Source organism: Ruditapes philippinarum, unplaced genomic scaffold (genome assembly GCF_026571515.1).
Source record: "Ruditapes philippinarum isolate M1 unplaced genomic scaffold, ASM2657151v2 ctg6856_1_1_1_1, whole genome shotgun sequence".
Lineage (NCBI taxonomy): Eukaryota > Metazoa > Mollusca > Bivalvia > Venerida > Veneridae > Ruditapes > Ruditapes philippinarum.
In genome coordinates this window covers 31,778-48,652 of record NW_026865812.1, presented here as the reverse complement: position 1 = coordinate 48,652, position 16,875 = coordinate 31,778, and the positions used below count along the sequence as shown (strand labels likewise).

The window sequence follows — 16,875 nt, the reverse complement described above, 5'->3', positions numbered from 1 at the left end:
ATCCTCGTGTTTCTTACCAAATAAATTAAAATTATTTTAAAATATGCTAAAATGAGGGAAACAATTAAAGTGTCGGGTGCAATTTTAAAGGTATTCAAATGATTATCTTTTTCCAAACTATAAATTCTTCTAATTTGTTTACAAATTTTTTAAGAGATAATCAAACGTAAATTTTTATGTATATTTTTGTCGGTCATTGTTGCACGATTTTAAAATTCGTTTGTTTAATTTGAACTTTTTTTCTATATTAATCACTATTAAACTACTGATTTTAAAGAAATGTATAATTACCATGTTTTGATTCTCTGCATGCTGTACATAACAAACGTGTCAGGTCAGGACAATTAGGAGAGTACATTGTGTATTTTGATGTTCGGCACAAGCAAAGATCTTTTACGAAGTCAGTAAATCTGAAGACAGTAGTTTTACGTTTTTCAAATATATGTACTTGTTTTTGTGATACAGAATAAAAAACTATCCACGTATTACGTTTTTCAATAATCCTTAGATATCTTTAACAATAATAGCTAACAATTTTTTAATTAATTTTGATAAAATCAATTCATACGATTAATATGCACTGATTACAATTGCAATGACAGGAGCAGAGAACACTGTTAAATATAAAAAGGTATCATAAATCATTATTATTCATATTTAACTTACGCAGACGTTGTTTTGCTTTCTCTATGCCATTTGATGAGCAATTAGCCATTATGCCATACGATTCAATGTCATATTGCACTTGTAGCCATCGTCTAAGGCCAAACAGTTTTTGTTGAAATTCGTTACTGATGATAATTTTAAAAAAAAATCTTCCATGACGTCCGAACTGGGGCAGTTGATGTGTTAATGTTTGTTGACGATTGGTCAGTGATAGAAATATCAACGATACGGCATTTTTTTATTGCCTTAATGAAATTAGCGAGGTGATAGATTGGTGTATCAGTTGATCTTTCATCAAAAGGTAAACCAGTCATATCGTTATCTTAATATATTCTCTCATTACTTCATAAACTCGTTGATTCCCTTCAGCACTTTTTTCACCATTTTTAGCAAAATAACATTTATCTGTAGATCAAGCAAGAAGTCCTCTGAAAAAAAAACATAATAGAAAATTAATGCACGGTCTAACGTGGATTAAAATATGCAGATATAATGCAGGTACAAATTGTATATTAGCGCTATTCTTAAATAAGTTACATTTGCGTTTCGTTATTTCTTTCCATATAACTGTTACAAAGGTTTCGTCATGCCTTCCCGTTTATATTCGTTATACATGGCGCCCCGAGTCATGCATTTTAAAAACAAAGTGCATGATTGCGTAATTATATCTGTAAAAGTATGTTTCCGTCTTCGTTAATATACACCTACGTCTGCAGTTTTTATGCAAGAACAAAAAGGACAATTTAGAGAAATGATTCTTTGACAATGAATTTTTGATATATTTCTAATCTTATTAGTTCAACTCGTTTTAGTTACATTATCATGTTAGTCCTCAAACAAATGAATATATAATAATATTATGTTTTTAATTTGTTTTCCTTTTGTTTTCTTTTCAATGATAACAAATCTTTTATTCTTAACAAATAAGAGCGGTGGATTCAAAGGTTTTTAAGTATTTATTTTTCATTAAGTACCTTTAAGATTCTTTTGTTTTTCCGCTGATCTAAGATCGAGCATAAGCTGAAGTTCGTTTTCTTTATCTGTAAATAAAAACACAACTCGATCAAATATTGGAAATGTATGCAAATAATATTCAATAATGCTAAACAGAGTATATGCATATCCTATTTTTTAATTAATTCGGCATGTATATAAATGGAAGAATACATCTTTAGACCAAACATTTGCAAGATTATTTCGACAGACCAACACGTGTGTGTTTTTAACTTTAAAACAACAACACTGTTTCTGCTTATAGTTACAAGCCACTTAAAGACAAAGTCTGCAAACTCCGGAATGTTTTCGTTAGATTAAATTAATATAATTATTTATTGATTATTCTTTTACAAGCAATATTATTTTTAGAAATCTGACGTTCTTTTGATTGATGTTTATAAGTATAGAAATAAAGACGTTTTATAAAGAAAATGTTTCTTGCATGACCTCTATAATATAAACTTGTAATAGTGTCAAATCCTCAAACACTTCTTTCCTGAAATTTGTCTATTCAAATATCATTTTCATTTCAAAATCTCTTTGTAGCTTCATTTTGTTTTAATTCTTCTTTCTCTTTGTAGCTTTGTACGAGTAATCAGTATTACATATGTTAAAATCCTTATGCCAATTTTGCATAATGTTACGGTTTTGTCAAATCCAACCGTTCTATCATTAAATGGAATCAATTTTATGAATTTGTGCAATATAAGGTAATAAATGTAATTCTTTTCAAACGGATACAGGATTTGTGAACTACACTGTTATATGTATCTTAGTTTTGATTTCAACTCATGGTCGAATGACCTAGTAGAATTTTTTTCGTATAAGGATCAGCTCTTATTTTTTTAAATTAAAATGCAAGGACAAACCTTTTATCTGTTGCTCTATAATTTGAAGTTTCAGTTCATGCTGAAAAAAAAAACGTTTAGAATTTTTCATGATAAGTATTTTTTCGAACCATGCGCGTATGTATAAACACGACGAAGAAATAACTTAATTTTAATTATATTTATTTTGGTAATTTTAATAAAATGCCTTATTTTCTTAGACCCAATATAACACTAATGGAATCACTAGAAATGTTCGGATTCCACCGTTTTAATACTACATTTGATAACCTACTTTTTCACTACTTACGAATGTAATGTTAAAGAAATCTAAACGAGGCTTTATATTCAAGCGTGCATTGTGGCTAACAGAGATAAAATAACAATGAGAGTAAATAAAGTTTCCTTTTAAAAGGAAAGGCTTGCACAGTCGTGCCTTCATCCCAACCCTTTAAAATCATTTCTTTTTGGTTTCAATTTATTATCACATTTTTTTTTTGAATTACGGTAATTGTATATCATAAAGGTTTATTTTAGTTGTTTTTTTTTTTTTTTTTTTTTGTTTTTTTGTTTTTGGCAAACCGAATTATTTTTGTCAAAACGATTTGAAATCTATTCTCTATTGTATAAAACTAATAAAGAAAATGATCAATCGTAAAAATACTAACGTGATACTGAAGGGAAACAAGTATGCACATTTCATTTCCCCTTTTTCGCAGCGAAATAATTCCTTTGCTTTATAGACAAGTAAATGCACACTAAAATACTTTGTTACGTGGTACCAATTAATAAGCATGTATCAATCACAAATATCTGTAGATCAGCACGTGGCAAGGTTAATGATATGCATGGGCTATTTTTAGATTACCTCACCAAGAAGTTGAATTGCGTTCAGTAGATCTAAATATAACTCGATCATGCGTGATTTGGTAAGCAGGACCACCCTTTGAAGACGGAACCATTCTCTATTGTATAAAACTAATACAGACAAAAAAAAACAATTATAAAAGACACTAACTTTTGCGTTTTGAAACATAATTGAAATGGAACAATTTCGTTTATAATTTATTACGGTTTAAACCGATAAATCGAGTAAAAATAGAAATCCTATTTATATAAACAAACTGGGATTACCGAAGTAACTAAAATAGCTTAGATTTCCGTAATATTACTTCGTCTGATTCCGCAGTATGACGGAATCGCCCGAATTGTCACGGTTGCAATCGGAACTTCATCGACTATTATCATTAATCCGAAGAGTAACGGAAAGGCCGAAACTTTGCGATTGGCACGATTGCAGCTGGTTTCACGTTCAATCATGCACTATAATACTATCGCTTACTGGTCCAAATTTAATCCAAGACGTCTGTAGGTAGGCAGTAGTTATTTGCAGTTAATTTTTTTTAATTTTCCCACATTACATGTATACAAATCCTGACCCGGATATAGGCCTACCTGATGCGTACCCCGTTCGCACAGTCGAAATTGAGCGAAGCTCGGTAACAGCGTGAATATCCGGGCCAGGATTTGTATGCATGATAAAGTTACAGCCCGGACACGAATGTGTGTACCTATAAACTCTAATTGTGATAAAGTGAAATTCAAAATGGTAGTGCGACATTTACCTTTAAGGTAGGGACGTGATTATTAGACGCGACACATTGTCTTGATGTTGTAGTCATTTACGCCAAGTTATTTTAAAATCATTCCATGCATGACAAATTTACAGCCCGGACACGATTGTGTGTACCTATTAATTCTAATTGCGATAATGTGAAACTTAAAAATGATAGTGTGACCTTGACTTTTGAGGCAGGGACGTGGTTCTTGGACGCAACTCATTTGCCAAAACGAATGAAGTGAGGACTCATAGACGGCCATACAGACGGACAGACGGACGGTGCGATTATATTTTGCCTCCCTTCGGAGTACAAAAATGAGTGGGCGTGTTAATGGACATGTATACTATCCAAGCCACGCACCGACTGCCTTTGGTAAGTATTAGTCCGTTAGATCTTGATATTTAGTTATTTGTTTCTAATTTCATTATTAATAATTATTTCGAACTGATTTTTTGCATGAAAGTCAAACTAAACCTATTGTAATAGATTATAATGGAACAAATATAATAGAACGCTTAATTATGATTTTACAAGTCGATTTCGGTATTGTAACATATATTTCGGTTCGTGACAAATCAGGGGATAATCTTGATATTTAATTATTTGTTTCTATTTTCATTATTAATAATTATTTCGAACTGATTTTTTGCATGAAAGTCAAACTTAACCTATTGTAATAGATTATAATGAAAAAAATATAACAAAATGCTTAATTGTGATTTTATAAATTGATTTCGGTAATGAAAAGTTGATTTCGGTAACTTTACCGAAATTAAGTTGATTTCGGTACCGTAACGTACCGCGTTAGATCGATCGTAAATCAGTTCATAATTATTATGTATCCGTCATTACTGGAAAGAATCAGGGCAATCGGTTCCACATTAACAATGCTTCCATAACCAAGTTTATTAAACATTAAGAGTATAAGCCCTTTTTGAATGTACATAGTTTTACATGTAATCGAGATTAGCAGACATAACTAGAACTGCCACTATCATGGCGTGAATACCCCCGCATACCACTTTGTCAGAATCAACAGTGGCCATTTAGAGCTCAAGGACAACCTCTCTGCCAAACCTGAGGTTACTTAGCCAGTGCATTGCTAAGTTATGTATTCTACATGCTTCAAATGTGAAAATGTCAAAATCAATACATTGCGGACAGGACATTCTTAAGCAATTGAGAAGAAAAGCTTTTTTTGTCAAGGTCCCTGTGACCTTGACCTTTGACCAAGTGACATCAAAATCAATAGGGGTCACCTTATAGTCATGATCAACATCCATGCCAAATATGAAGACTGTGTGTCAAAGGAATCTTAAGTTAATGGGTGGACAAACTTTTTGAAGTCAATGTCCCTGTGACCTTGACCTTTGATCCAGTGACCTCAAAATCAAAAGGGGTCATCTACTAATCATGATCAACATCCATGCCAAATATGAAGACTGTGGGTCAAAGGAATCTTAAGTTAATGGTTGGACAAACTTTTTGAAGTCAAAGTCCTTGTGACCTTGACCTTTGACCTGGTGACCTCAAAATCAATAGGGGTCATCTACTAATCATGATCAACATCCATGCCAAATATGAAGACTGTGGGTCAAAGGAATCTTAAGTTATAGGGCGGACAAGCTTTTTGAAGTCAAAGTCCCTGTGACCTTGACCTTTGACCTGGTGACCTCAAAGTCAATAGGGGTCATCTACTAATCATGACTAACCTCCATGCCAAATATGAAGACTGTGGGTAAAAGGAATCTTAAGTTATTGGGCGGACAAGCTTTTTAAAATCAAGGCCCCTGTGACTTTGACTTTTGACCTGGTGACCTCAAAGTCAATAGGGGTCATCTGCTTATCATGACTAGCCTCCATGCCAAATATGAAGCCTGTGGGTCAAAGGAATCTAAAGTTATTGGGCGGACAAGCTTTTTGAAGTCAAGGCCCCTGTGACCTTGACCTTTGATCTGGTGACCTAAAGTCAATAGGGTTTATCTACCAATCATGACTTGCCTCCATGCCAAATATGAAGACTGTGGATCAAAGGAATCTTAAGTTATTGGGCGGACAAGCCTTTTGAAGTCAAGGCCCCTGTGACCTTGACCTTTGACCTGGTGACTTCAAAGTCAATAGGGGTCATCTACTAATCATGACTTACGTCCATGCCAAATATGAAGACTGTTGGTCAAAGGAATCTTAAGTTATTGGGTGGACAAGCTTTTTGAAGCCAAGGCCCCTGTGACCTTGACCTAGTGACCTCAAAGTCAATAGGGGTCATCTACTAATCATGACTAACCTCCATGCCAAATATGAAGACTGAAGTTCAAAGGAATCTTACGTTATTTGGCGGACAAGCTTTTTAAAGTCAAGGCCCCTGTGACCTTGACCTTTGACCTAGTGACCTCAAAATCAATAGGGGTCATCTTCTACTCACGACTAACCTCCATGTTAAATATGAAGACTAAGGGTCAAAGGAATCTTAAGTTATTGGGCGGAGAAGAAAAAACCGACTGACGGACGGCCGGACAGCCGGACGGACAAGCTGATTCCAGTATACCCCCCTAACAACTTTGTTGTGCGGGGGTATAAAAAGTACATATACAAATGTTTGACAGACAGAAAACGGTTATTGAAATTCTGTCCCACGAAGATTGAAAAGGTGTGTATTTCTGGGTTTATGCATACTCATTCTATCAATTGATATTGCACGTATAAACTTACTGTATGTTTATACAAGATCAATTTCATATATAATCGTATTATGCACTTGTATTTTGGGGAAACTAGTTATGTTCGTGAAGTTAGCCAGACAGCCGGAGCAGCCGGAACAGCCGGAACAAAATTTTGTCTCGTCTGGCTGTTCCGGCAACTCCGGCTAGCCGGAATCCGTTTCCGGCTGAATCGGCTAGCCAGAGAATATACAGTAAAACCTGTGCAATAGACAATTGGTAAATTTCATAATGTAGTTTCAAATTATTTATCACCTCGATCTCTGGCTATTCCGGCTGGCCAGAATAACCAAAATAAAGGCAATTAAAGATGAAAAAATAATCCATGAACAATTTTTTGAATATTTGTGTCGTGCAAAGTATGACCGCGGGCCCGCTGGCAAAGGTTCGCCGTCGGGAATGCTGTAGCATTTTGCCGACGTTGAGCCGAAAATCGAACTATACATGGTCATTTCAACTCATATCTGGCCATTTCCGGCTAACCCCTGTCAGGCTCAGCCTCAATTGCACAGAACCCCATATGGTGGGGTGGTTAGGGAGTATAACCGTGTCCGCTGACAAAGGTGTGTCCGTCGGGAATACTTTGGTATTTTGCCGACGTTGAGCCGAAAATCGTACTATACATGGTAATTTCAACTCATATATGGCCGTTTCCGGCTGACCCCTGTGAGGCCCGGCCTCAATTGCACAGAACGCCATAGGGAGTTTAACCGTGTGTCCGCTGGCAAAGGTGTGTCGGTCGGGACTACTTGGTATTTTGCCGACGTTGAGCCGAAAATCGTACTATACATGGTCATTTCAACTCATATCTGGCCATTTCCGGCTGACCCCTGTGAGGCCCGGTCTCAATTGCACAGAACCCCAGATGGTGGGAAGGTTAGGGAATTTAACCGTGTGACCGCTGGAAAAGGTGTGTCCGTCGGGAATGCTGTAGCATTTTGCCGACATTGAGCCGAAGATCGTGCTATAAATGGTCATTTCAACTCATATCTCGCCTATTTCGGCTGACCCCTGTGAGGTCCAGCCTCAGTTTCGCAGAATCTCATATATTTGGATGGTTAGGGGGACCGTGTGTTCGCTGGTTTATTTGTGTCTGCCAAAAATACTCTGGTATTTTGCTACGTTTAGCCAAATATCAAAATATAAATGATCATTTTAGCTCATATTTTAACATTTTCCTTAAATGTCCCCTGTGATACCCAGAACAAATTCCACAGAATGCCATATAGTGGGGTTTTTATGGGGCTGACTGTGTGTTCGCGGGTATAGGTGTGTCCGTCAGGATTACTCTGGTATTTTGCCGACTTTGAGTCAAAAATCGTACAATACATGGTCATTTCAGCTCATATCTTGCCATTTCCGGCTGACCCCATTTCCTTATGATCCCAAGGTTCAGTTCAACAGAAACCCATAAACTTTTATTTTTAGGTACGAAAGACCAGTGGGGACATTTCAACTACATGAATTTCCGATTATATCTTCGTGAATTCACGAATTCAACTTCGTGAGTTAACGTTTTCAACATACGGAAATCACGGAAAATACGATTTAAACTTCAGGAATTCACAACTTCAACCTCATGAATTCACGATTTCAACTGCACGAGTTCATGATTTTAACTTCTCTAATTCACAATTTCAACAACAGGAATTTTCACGAAAAGTGTAAAGCGTTGCACGAATAAGTCAGAAATTACAAAAAATGCATGTTATCCTTACGCTGCCATGTTAAGTTTTATTAAAATAACAAAGAGTTATTTCTGATGATAGTTTTTTAATGTTTTTCTGCGGATGTAGAGTGTAGGTAAAGTGAATTAACGGTTTCAACTTTAGATGAATCCTACATTTCTTTTTAGATAGTGGTATGTTTTAAGTCATTTACATGAAAGAAGTATGTGGCCAAATAATTATCAGCACAGTCAATGCCCAATTATTTTTATACAATTATATAGCATGCTCAACTTACTTATTGTGGTAAATCATATTTTCTGTTATTCACTATCAAGACATCCAACTGAAACTGTATATGGTAAATGTCTGTAAATTCAAAGGCTTGTTATTTATTAGATTCTGGAGGGGGCGGGGTGTTGACATTTAACAGTCAGTATATGTTTAGGTAAAGAATATCAGTGATAACGAGTCTTGCTGTAAGATGAAGTTACAAACTTTTAAAATGAAATCAAATACATGCACGATGTTATTCTGTATATTTTCAGCTGATCTTGTTAACCTTCTCTGTTAAGCTTTTTTCCTATAATTAATTGCTAATTTTCATTTTTTAATATGATCAATAAAAATCATTACAGGCATATATTAAACGTGTACTTTGTTATTTGTGTAATTTTTCAATAACTATTTTTCAGTGATTTGTTACAATTTCGTCGAAGTGAAGAGCACCATGAAAAAACTAAAAAGGAAAAATCAAGAATACAAAATCGATTTTTTCAGAATTAAGAAGAATTCAAACGATGTTATAAAGAGGACAGAAAGGGGGTGGGGTGGAGATAAACTAAGGTAAAAACCCTTAATTAAGACAAACATCGTGACTGAACCAAAGTGGTCGTAATTCAGGGTTGGTCTTAATTGTGGATATTCTAAGCATTGCTTGAATACTTTAGGAACATGACTTTATAACCTACAAATACAATATTAAAGTATGTTATAATATTTAATCTGATAAGAGCTAAACAAATTTCTGAAGAAAAGCTAATAATTTATACCACCATCGGGACTGGACCAGAGTGGTCTTAATTGCGGGGTGGTCTTAATTGTGAATATTCTTAACAATTCTTACATACTAGACAATGGTCTATTTTAATCATTTGTTTGAACAAAACATATGTATCTTAACCTGCAAATAAATTAAAAAAGTTTATAATGTTACATCTGATGAGAAGAAAACATATTTTGAAGAAACTAAATATCAAATTCTATTTAGCCTGATTTCAATAATAATTATTATATGATGTACAAAATTCATTCATCAAATAAAAAAATAAATTCTTCGAAAAAATCGATATGCTTCAAGCAACATTAAACCACTTTTAAATCTACTTTCTCATCTTATTTCATACAATATTCCCCAAAATATAAGGTGTTTTTGACACCTTGTGAAATCAAGTGTCATGCCCAAATACATTCACACAGATGGTTACAACATAACAACAAATTTTAGGTCTATGTGTGTGTTGACTTTATATCAGTGCTCTCAATAGTAGTGGGGTCAAATAAAAAACAAAACAAATAATTTGGACTTAATAAAGGTATAAGCGGTCTTAATGCTGGATCATGTAACCATTGACATAAAGAACAGAAAATTCCTTTCTAATAAAAATTGGTCTTAACAGCGGGTTGGTCTTAATTCCGGGGTGGTCTTAAGTAGAGAATCTACTGTATAATTTGGTCTGATTGAAATATTAATTATAGTATGATGTGTATAATTCAACTATCATTTAAGAAATGAATTCTTTACACATATAATTGTGCCGAAAGCAAAATTAAACCACAGTGACGCAAAACATTTACTTTCTTACCTTATTTCATATAATAATCCAGTAACAGTTTTTAACATCGTCATGCCAAAGAGCATTCAAACAGAAAATAACAACAAATTTTGATGTATTACAGGTAGGTGTTGAGTTTAACATCAGTAGTGGGTTTAAAAAAGATTAAAATAAGGGTTTTGGGACTGAATCTGGTGGTTTTTAAAGTGGATAAGCAGGGTGGTCTTAATTATAAATCATGTAACCATTGACATAAAGAACAGAAAATACCGTTCTTTTATTAAATGGTCTAATAGCGGAATGGTCTTAATTCCGGGATGGTCTTAAGAACAGAGAGTCTACTGTATGAAGTAGACTTTGCTTCGGATAGCACGGCAGTTTGAACAGGGACAATATAAATATGAAAATATTCTAGAGAGTTGCCTGGTTTCATCAAACATTGTTCTATTTGATTCATCGTTAATGTATGGGCATGATGAATGCTCTATTCAACCATGAACAACCGCGTAATGCTCAGCTTTGATGTATCTAATTGACAGAGTCGTCTCCCTTTAAATATTATCACCATTTGTAATTCAGTTTTAATTTAGTTTTAGAGTATTAGTTTCGAACTGGCCAGGGTCAAATTTACAAATAAAAATCACATTTGACATTATATTAGAAAGTTAAGCTTCTAAATATCGAAATGTGATATATTTCAAGTTTCGGTGCTTAGAATCGCGTTTCAAATGATTGGAAAAAAACGCGGGAAAACTCATCATAATAATATTATTTCCAATATGTCGTTACCTCCTGTTTAAGGAAATTTCTATTTAATCAAGGTCAAATTTTCACAATTAAACAAAAATGATAAAAGGAAGAAACATAACAGTAATGAAAAAATATTAGTATATAAGGAGGCAGGATACCAGAGTATTCCCGACGGACACACCTATACCCGCGGACACCCGGTCAGACCCCCTAACCATCCCACCATATGCGGTTCTGCGGAATTGAGTCTGGTCCCCACAGGGGCCAGCCGGAATTGGCCAGATATGACCTGTATAGTACGATTTTCGGCTCACCGTCGGCAAAATACCAGAGTATTCCCGACGGACACACCTATACCCGCGGACACCCGGTCAGACCCCCTAACCATCCCACCATATGCGGTTCTGCGGAATTGAGTCTGGTCCCCACAGGGGCCAGCCGGAATTGGCCAGATATGACCTGTATAGTACGATTTTCGGCTCACCGTCGGCAAAATACCAGAGTATTCCCGACGGACACACCTATACCCGCGGACACCCGGTCAAACCCCCTAACCATCCCACCATATGCGGTTCTGCGGAATTGAGTTTGGTCCCCACAGGGGCCAGCCGGAATTGGCCAGATATGACATGTATAGTACGATTTTCGGCTCACCGTCGGCAAAATACCAGAGTATTCCCGACGGACACACCTATACCCGCGGACACCCGGTCAGACCCCCTAACCATCCCACCATATGCGGTTCTGCGGAATTGAGTCTGGTCCCCACAGGGGCCAGCCGGAATTGGCCAGATATGACCTGTATAGTACGATTTTCGGCTCACCGTCGGCAAAATACCAGAGTATTCCCGACGGACACACCTATACCCGCGGACACCCGGTCAGACCCCCTAACCATCCCACCATATGCGGTTCTGCGGAATTGAGTCTGGTCCCCACAGGGGCCAGCCGGAATTGGCCAGATGTGACCTGTATAGTACGATTTTCGGCTCACCGGCGGCAAAATACCAGAGTATTTCCGACGGACACACCTATACCCGCGGACACCCGGACACACCATGGAAGACGCTCATTTTTTAGGAATATATCTGATTTTTTTCATCTGAAGTACACTTGATATCGGTTATTCTGGCTAGCCTGAGGAACCAGATATCGATGTGATTAGGAATTTGAATATACTGTAACCCAACGAATATTCGCGACCAATTAATATTCGCTTTATTCGCGGATGGCCACGAAGCGCGAATATTTGTTTGCGCGAATAAGTCCGCACGATTTCGCGAATAAATTGGAGAGAAATTTTTATTTTAGACGTTGTTCATGCAAAGCTACTTGACCGGATATATTCGAATTTTACGAGCACCTGTTAGGAAGTAATAAATTGTTATGAATATTGCCATAAAGCAATAAAAACACAAACTAAGTAAACTACTACTATTTTATAAATATCAAAAGAACTCTATGTCAATATAGCAATCAAAATAAGCATCCTCATTCGACCTGTTTGGACCCTATAAAATAAATGTTTGAACAAATCGTTTGACAAGCGTGGGAAAACTATCGAGCATCACAAAAGGCTATTGTTTTTTGGATCCTATAAATAATTGTTTGAGTGAATTGTTTAGACAAAGGTGGTATAAACCTATCGAGCATCACAAAAGGGTATCGGGTGTACATAATTACAAACAGTGAAATACAAGATGGTTTCATACTAGTATCGATATTTACCCGTCAAACTGAACAGCCTGTATAGCTCAGTTGGTTAGATTGCGGACTCATATAACATAATTTTCTCGGCGTGGGTTCGATCCCTGATTGGAAAAGGTATCTTTTTTATGAAAAGCTTAAATTGAATTTCCTAAAGACTTTTCTAGATAAGTTTGCCGCTTAAGTCATTTTTTTTTCTTTTCTGGTGTGCTTTCCAGATCATGATCAGGCAAAAACGATGCCAAAACACCCCTGCATTCTGAGGGTTTATATTTTATCAACCAACCTTTTAACGACATGTTTAGAAATGAAGACGAACGATGCGTACATGTACATATATAGATCACAATTCACTTACCAATACAATATAAGGCTAGCGTATTGTTAATCCCGTTTAACCACCAATAGTGACCTCAATTATTGAAGATTAATAGTCGGCTAATGGATTTTACGGCCCTATCGGACTTTCCAATCCGCGAATTTTCTTTTTTCGGAAATCAAGAAAACGCGGAAATTAATATTCGCGAATATGTCCGACTTCGGAAAAACGCGAAAATTTGTATTCGCGAATATAAATTGGGTTACAGTACATCATGAAATAAATGAATGGTCTTTTGCACAGGTTTTACTGTATCATTTCTAGCTAGCCTGTTCAGCCAGAACCGGATTCCGGCTAGCCGGAGTAGCCGGAACAACCGGATTAAACGAAAATATGTTCCGGCTGTTCCGGCTGTCTGGCTAACTTCACGCACATAAACTAGTTCCACACCTAATTTCGATTAATTTCTGATATTGAATCATTTTTAAAGCGCTCAGAAATATGTGTTGAATTTGACAAAAACTGGTGTACAAAAAGAAACCAGCTGCTATTATAACCAAATGTATGAACACATTGTTTGTACCTATAATTCTGTAAGTTTCGTAATTTTTTATAAGCATATATGCAAAAGGTCTCCACCCCTTCCTTCTATCAATTGCTAGTTTGTTAACTGAATGACAGACATATTTGTATAAATTGACAACCTGTACGTTTCTTAGAAATTGCGACAACCAAGATAAGCGGCGATATTTAAATGTAGGTATTTATGGAAAACCGTAAGGTCTACGTGGTTATACGACGGTGCGATAATGCGATGACGACGGTCCGATACTGCGACACTGCGATAATGTGATGGCGATAATACGATAGTGCAATACGTTTAGCTGGTCATCATTTTTTCGAATGACGTACAGTACATTAAATCTGCTGACCACGATGACATCAACGGTATTCCGTAGGTTTTAAAAACGTTAATATTTGTTTCCTGCCCGCCGTGTGGTGATAATGGACACCGAGGTTCTGCGGTCCTCTTGTCATTATGAACATCGTCGGGCCATTATCGCACAATGGCGAGCAAGGGAACTAAGTATTAACCTCTAAGAAATATGTTGTTCAAAATCGAAGTGCAAAAATTCCTCATGTTCCTGTTTCTTACCAAATAAATTAAAATTATTTTAATATGCTAAAATGAGGGAAACAATTAAAGTGTCGGGTCAATTAAAGTATCAAATGATTATCTTTTTCCAAACTATAAATTCTTCTAATTTGTTTACAAATTTTTAAGAGATAATCAAACGTAAATGTTTATGTATATTTTGTCGGTCATTGTTGCACGATTTTAAAATTCGTTTGTTTAATTTGATACTTTTTGTTCTATATTAATCACTATAAACTACTGATTTAAAGAAATGTATAATTACCCATGTTTTGATTCTCTGCATGCTGTACATAAAAACGTGTCATGGTCAGGACAATAGAGAGTACATTGTGTATTTTGATGTTCGGCACAAGTCAAAGATCTGGTTACTTCAGTAAAGTCTGAAGACAGTAGTTTTACGTTTTCAAATATATGTACATGTTTTTGTGATTACAGAATAAAAACTATCAACGTATTACGTTTTTCAATAATCCTTAGATATCTTAACAATATAGAGCTAACAATTTTTTAATTAATTTTGATAAATCAATTAATACTATTAATATGCACTGATTACAAATGCACCGACAGGAGCAGAGAACACTGTTAAATATAAAAGGTATCATAAATCATTATTATTCATATTTAACTTACGCAGACGTTGTTTTGCTTTCTCTATGCCATTTGATGAGCAATTAGCCATTATGTCATACGATTCAATGTCATATTGCACTTGTAGCCATCGTCTAAGGCCAAACAGTTCTTGTTGAAATTCGTTACTGATGATAGACTTGAGAAAATCTTCCATGACGTTCGAACTGGGGCAGTTGATGTGTATGTCTGTTGACGATTGGTCAGTGATAGAAATATCAACGATACGGCATTTTTTTATTGCCTTAATGAAATCTACGAGGTGATAGACTGGTGTATCAGTTGATCTTTCATCAAAAGGTAAACCAGTCATATCGTTATCTTTAATATATTCTCTCATTACTTCATAAACTCGTTGATTCCCTTCAGCACTTTTTTCACCATTTTTAGCAATAACATTTATCTGTAGATCAAGCAAGAAGTCCTCTGAAAAAAAACATAATAGAAAATTAATGCACGGTTTAACATGGATTAAAATATGCAGATATAATGCAGGTACACATTGTATATTAGCGTTATTCTTAAATAAGTTACATTTGCGTTTCGTTATTTCTTTCCATATAACTGTAACAAAGGTTTCGTCATGCCTTCCCGTTTATATCTGTTATACATGGCGCCCTGAGTCATGCATTTTAAAACCAAAGTGCATGCTTGCGTAATTATATCTGTAAAAGTATGTTTCCGTCTTCGTTAATATACACCTACGTGCCCAGTTTTATGCAAGAACAACAAGGAAAATTTAGAGAAATGGTTCTTTGATTATGAATTATTGATATATTTCAAATATATCTAGTTCAACTCGTTTTAGTTACATTATCGTGTTAGTCCTTAAACAAATGAATGTATAAAATAACATTATGTTCTTAATATGTTTTCGGTTTGTCTTCTTTCAATGTTAACAAATCTTTGATTCTTACCAAATAAGAGCCGTGCATTTAAAGGTTTTTAAGTATTTATTTTTCATGAAGTACCTTTAAGATTATTTTGTTTTCCCGCAGATCTAAGATTTAGCATAAGCCGAAGCTCATTTTCTTTATCTGTAAATAAAAACACAACTCGATCAATATTGGAAATGTATGTAAATAATATTCAATAATGCTAAACAGAGTATATGCATATCCTATTTTTAATTAATTCGGCATGTATATGAATGGGAAGAATACATCTTTAGACCAAACATTTGCAAGATTATTTCGACAGACCAACACGTGTGTGTTTTAACTTTAAAACAACAACACTGTTTCTGCTTATAGTTACAAGCCACTTAAAGACAAAGTCTGCAAACTCCGGAATGTTTTCGTTAGATTAAATTAATATAATTATTTATTGATTATTCTTTTACAAGCAATATTATTTTTAGAAATCTGACGTTCTTTTGATTGATGTTTATAAGTATAGAAATAAAGACGTTTTATAAAGAAAATGTTTCTTGCATGACCTCTATAATATAAACTTGTAATAGTGTCAAATCCTCAAACACTTCTTTCCTGAAATATGTCTATTCAAATATCATTTTCATTTCAAAATCTCTTTGTAGCTTCATTTTTTTAATTCTTCTTTCTCTTTGTAGCTTTGTACGAGTAATCAGTATTACATATGTTAAAATCCTTATGCCAATTATGCATAATGTTACGGTTTTGTCAAATCCAACCGTTCTATCATTAAATGGAATCAATTTTATGAATTTGTGCAATATAAGGTAATAAATGTAATTCTTTTCAAACGGATACAGGATTTGTGAACTACACTGTTACATGTATCTCGATAATAAGTTAGTTTTGATTTCAACTCATGGTCGAATGACCTAGTAGAATTTTTTTTTTCGTATAAGGATCAGCTCTTATTTTTTCAAATTAAAATGCAAGGACAAACCTTTTATCTGTTGCTCTATAATTTGAAGTTTCAGTTCATGCTGAAAAAAAAAAACGTTTAAAATATTTCATGAAAAGTATTTTTTCGAACCATGCGCGTATGTATAAA

The 16,875-nt window shown here is 35.0% G+C and overlaps 1 long non-coding RNA gene across 1 annotated transcript; it reads right to left on the bottom strand.

Moving 5' to 3' along the window:
* Window positions 1-15,205: 15,205 nt before the first annotated feature.
* LOC132730391 (uncharacterized) lies at window positions 15,206-16,875 on the bottom strand. The gene is made up of 3 exons (XR_009625757.1): window positions 16,768-16,875; window positions 15,867-15,932; window positions 15,206-15,321 (listed from the first exon to the last, which is right to left on the bottom strand). It is a non-coding gene; the product is annotated as an uncharacterized LOC132730391 (long non-coding RNA).